General features: G+C 39.5%; 1 pseudogene; it reads right to left on the reverse strand.

Annotated features, from left to right (window-relative positions):
* Positions 1–1,354: 1,354 nt before the first annotated feature.
* Positions 1,355–2,807, reverse strand: LOC144265389 (interferon beta-like; annotated as a pseudogene).
* Positions 2,808–5,502: the final 2,695 nt, after the last annotated feature.

The raw sequence follows: 5,502 nt of genomic DNA on the forward strand, positions 1-5,502 counted from the left end.
GATTTGATTTTGGTGGGGGGAGAGGTTATGTGAATGCACATAAACCTGTTTGATGAGGTATGGGCAGGCTAATTACAAACTAAAAATTGATGTGTATTAAGGGGTGCATGCAATCTTGTTTAGTGGGGGAAAGGGGACCAATCTAGCGTCTTCCAACACAACCGTCTACTACACCAAACGTCCAAACTGACAAGCTTTTTGGGGGAAAAGTAACCTGGTAAAAAGCAGAATAGGAAAAGGTGGCAGACTTCAGGTGTGGGGTGTGTGTGTGGTCTGTTTGAATGGAAAGGCTAATTATCATTCAGTAACAATTATTTTTAATATGGAATTACCGTGAATGGGGACACTGATTCGTCAATGTATTTAAGCATGTTCCTAACTGGAAGCACTAACATCAGTGGGATGGTCCACGTACTTTGAATTAGTCACCTGCATAAGTACTCTTTGAATTGGGTTTTTAAGGCTGAACAATGCCAGGGCTTTTTTTATTCTCCTTTTTTCTTTTTGGTTCAATAGGTATTTAATTCAAATCATTACTATTATAGGTTGCCATTTTAAATAAAATAAATATTTATTTATAAGTAACAAATATCTATGGTAAATACATAAATAGGAAGAATAAATAATAGACTGACATAAATATCCTGTTACAAATACTGTAAAATGATCTGAAAATATTTTGACGGTACAGAGAATAAATAGTAACAGCTTTTAAAATTCCACTGCATCTCATTTTAAATCATGTGTAAAATATTACTTGATTTCAATTAGTACTTCTAAAAATGTTGGTATTTAAATTTCTAAACTTCTTTGTGAGTATGTCCTATATTTGAAAACCCCATCATTCCATATGGATTCTCCTGCTAGCACTGAGGCTGAACGGCTTGTCTTTTATGAAATAATTATCTCTTCACATTCATCCTGGGAAACTGTAGGTGCTTTCTTCCTGGTCAGAGAGTCCCATTTTCCATCACTGCAACCACACATGTCTCCAGATGCCCAACTTGCTGATGAGTCTGTTGGAATCTCTGAATGGAACTCTCACCTCAGGTAGCTTCTGAGAGATTTTTTGCAAAAGTGGCAGGAAATATGTTGAAAAATTTCCTGGATTGCCACCTTGCCATTCCTCTTCAGAGTCACTCGAGGCTTGAAAGCCCCTTGGGGCCACCTGAAATGTCTCTCTCCATTCTGACATTAAAGGGAAATTATGCACATCTTTTTTTTCTTTGAAAGTTTTTCCAGTTTACAATTGTTATACTGTGGTTAAACTGCATGTTACGGTTCAGAGATGAGATTTGATCAGAGAGGAGTTGAACCACAGAAATACAGAGCAAACACATAATGTCAACAATGTTTAAGGTCTAACCCTTAATTTTCTTGTAACTTTTTTGCATCAATATCCTTCATTTTGCAATTTAAATTTTGAGTAAATCAGAGTATTATCACATAAATTGTAATATGTTGGAATTTCATTATGGAGTGAGTGTATTGCATAATACAAGGTCAAGTATTATGGAGTCTTAGAAGACATTTTGGGAAAGATCAGTAGAGAGGAGGGAATCCACCGCACGGTACAATTTCATCCAACTGTTTTAACTTCCGTCACTGCATCCTCAGATGGAATGAAATGAGATTTGGTTGAAACACAAAGGGAAAAATACATTTTCCATTGTATTAATGTCAATACATTAAATGAAAATATCTTTCCATGCTTCATAATCTCACAAGTCTTATGCTCAGTTCATATATTTTATAAATGTCTCTAGGAAACTTGTCAAGCTGTGGAATATGATGAGAACAGATTAATAAATAGCAACCATGATCATAATAGAAACACACTACATATGTGGAAGTCAGAGTACTTTGCAGGTGGAGGGAAACTATCATTATTTGATGATCAAAGTACTGGTGAGGTGGCTAAGGATTCCAAATATGTGTACTTTGTTGCATGGACCGCCAATTATGTAGGAGATTCTGAAGAATCGCAAACCTAAATAACAGAAGAAACACAGAAAAATAAATCCATGTAATTTGCAAATCCATTTCCAGCAGAGGACGGGAAGAGCCTGAAGCTCCTGCTATGGAAATCAATTACTATTTGGCCATTGACCCTGTAGAAGAAGGATCAGGCCTTGTATAAACAGTGTTATAAAATATCCGCTATCTCTGTTCAGCTGTATAATTGACACTAATATTAATTCATTTACTCCAAGGAAAAGATTTGTACTGTACCTTAGTTACTAAGCCTTCTAGTGAGCTGTCAATCAGTACAAAACGTCTGGGTATTTCCATGCAAATGATCTCCCCGGCACACAGGCTGTATTGCTTTTCTGAAAGAAAAGCATCTATCCCCTGAAAGTATCATTTCACTCTCCCACTGGTGAGCTGGAGGTCCTCACTTTCCGGGTTGGTTAATTCCTTCTCCATTTGTGCTCTCAAACATGCCTCCAGCCACTGAACTTGTGGTAAAGTGCACTTTGGACCTGACTATGGAAGTCCCATCCCAGGCACTTTGGGTGAGGTTTTTGCTAAAGATGTTGAAGATCTCTTAAAGGATCTTTTGGGTTGCCACCTTGGCATTCTCCTTCTGGGACACTGGAAGTTGGGCAACATCCTGGGTGGGCTTGAAAGCTGCCCTTTCATTTATGCGTTGTGAGGGGAAACTTCCACTCATTTTCTCCAGAAGCTCCAATCTTATTTTTGTTCATTTTGTTCTGCTGGAAGTGAAGCATGATACAGAGCTGACATGCGAGTTCAGTAGAGAAGAGCAGTACAAGGCAAACATGCAGCAAACACCTGGTGGTCATGATGATGTCTATGCAGTCCTTTTCTTTGTGTGGAACCTTGAGACTGGAGTTTGAGGGTCCTACGTGGACTGCTGTGTCTTTCCTTTATGTCTCTGAATTTAAGTATTTGGCTGGAGAATGTTTCTTTGATCATTTTCTATTTACAAGATTTTCCTTCTTGGAGGTTTCAGAGTTTTTCTTTTTTTCTTTTTTCTAGTTCTTTTACCATGTTATCTCCCTTTTTTTGGCGGGGTGGGGGTGAAAGTGACCACCAAGACAATACACAACCCTGTTAACTCATTTTGAATCCACATACATACAGGTGTTAAATCATAGAAATTAATGTATGATAAAAGAAGGTCATCCACAATTCCAAAGTGGTGTGGAAAAGACCTTCAATTCATCAGACAGTGCACTTCCCATTCATAACCACTTTCATTTGAGAGACAGAAATAGTTTAGGAATATTTAAAGTTTGCTAGGCATGGAGGAAATAAAATGTGGGAGGAAAGGGTTAGGCCTCCCAAAAATATTGGCAAATCTCAACTTTAACCATTTCCTCCGATTTAGAAGGCACATTTAAAATCTAGACAGCACAAATCATCGGTATCTTCCTTCTGTGAAACCACAAGAGAGAGTGCTCTGAGAGAATGAAACCTTAACTCATTGTTATTTCCAGGTCTAAATATACATACTGGAGCTGAGTAATAGATGCAATTGAAAGGTGTGAATATCATGTCCTGTTGATCACTCCAAGTAGCTGACAATTGGTGAAAAATTGAGAATAATTCAAAAAACAGGATGAGCAATTAGTACAGTAAGAAAGACATGCTAGAGAGGTACCCACATGGATGACTAGGATTTACAATATGGTCAGAAGGAGGTTATGCATATTTTACCAAGTGTGTCCCTGGGATGAAATAATTCAATTTTTTTAAAAAATGAAATTCAGTGTTCACTATTTTTTTGCTGGTTCCTTCTCTTTTAACATTTGCCTTCCCCTTGGCTTGGGCAGGGAAATTCTTCTGGTTTGTTTAATTCTCTTCACTTCCTGTGGTCACGTTTCATTTGCTGGATCTCAAACCCTAGAACAAACTTGTGCTGGAGTTTCCATCATGGCAGGGAAATGTGTTTTAATTTAACAAGAAAACAATGTTCACTGAAATTAAAAAAGAAAAATCACATGAAGAAACCATGAAATCACATGAAAATATTTTTGTGCCTATTAATTTGTTTAGAGTCTCCCAAGTCTTCCTGCACTTTTTATAAGAAATTTGAGATTTTTAGATTCAAAGTTTTGAAAGACACTCTTTGAAAGAGAAAGCAGACTTACCAGAGTCCCCAGATTGTCATGGGCTATGCTCCCTATTCTCCCATGACTTTCCAGGGGTGTTGGGCATCTGTATTCCACACCAGGGTGAAATCCCAGGGGAAGATATTGCGGGGTACTGAAAGCAAATAAACAAAACTGCAAATCCAGTATATGAATGAGACCATGCTTTTGGTTGCTCTTATTACTGGAAGCTTCACCCTCCCAGCATCCATTGTTCGAGCCTGGGGCAGCCCTGGCAGGGTGGCTGTAATGGAACCACACTGATAGGGACCGGAAGGGAGGTCTGATAAAGCCCTAGAAGTGAAGCAGACACTCAGGCGCACTGCGTGGAAAGATTTTGTGTTCTGTGCAGAAGCCATTGGGTCATCTATTTCTATGATGAAAGCTGGGCAAACTATTTCCTCCTGCCTGCTAGTGGAATGATAAGGGAGAGCTTAAGTGAGGATGTATTGGTGGTGTTTTCCTCCCTTTTTATGCACCTGTGGTTGGCTTTCCCACGGGAACAGCTAAAGTCATAGATGATGGATAACATCAAATGGCTCTTAAGTAGATTAAAAGATTCTTCCATGTAGCACAGCTTAAAAACAATGTGACGGAATGATTGTCAGGAGGTTCTCCTCTGGACTATAGAGGTAATGAGGAAGTTAGACTTTGAAGAAGAGTTTATATTATAGGAGTCAATTTCTGCTCCCACCTGTGGGTGCTCGACCCCCGCTTTGCCCCCAGCCCCACCACCACTCCCACAAGGCCCAGCACCCTCCTACTCCCTCTCTGCCCCTATTCCAACTCTTTCCCCAAATCCCCACCCCGGCCCCGCCTCTTCCCTTGAGCACGCCACATTCCTGCTCCTCCCCCTCCCTCCCAGCCCACCGCCAAACAGTTGTTTGGCAGCGGCCGGGCAGGAAGCCCTGGAGCACCCATGGAGTCGGCACCTATGACTGCTGGAATCACCTCTGGAGTCTTTTTTTAAAAATTGGAGTCACATTAGCTATCCTCCAGTCATTTTACACACACACACAATACCAAATTTGTCATTACTGGTGAAAAAAACATTTGCCACTCTTTCATTCAGATTGCTGTTTGCAATAGGGAGATCCTTTTTGCCCTCACTTTTTGAGACAATTCAGAGGCACAGCTCTACAGACATATAATGAGAATTTTAGAAGAAAAATGAAAACTAAATACAAACTGTAAGGTTCCCAGCTTTCCAAAGCTCTTTCATCTGTGTGCAGAATGGACAGAAGGAGAGGAGAGACCCTTATTAAACTGCTTCAGAATCATTAAGAAAATGGATTTTATCCTTCTCTAATATAAAAAGAGTATTATTTAGCTGGATTACTTGTAAGAATCGGAGAATAAATAAAGTGCATTTCAGGGTCAGCAT

Source organism: Eretmochelys imbricata, chromosome 5 (genome assembly GCF_965152235.1).
Source record: "Eretmochelys imbricata isolate rEreImb1 chromosome 5, rEreImb1.hap1, whole genome shotgun sequence".
Taxonomy (NCBI): domain Eukaryota; kingdom Metazoa; phylum Chordata; order Testudines; family Cheloniidae; genus Eretmochelys; species Eretmochelys imbricata.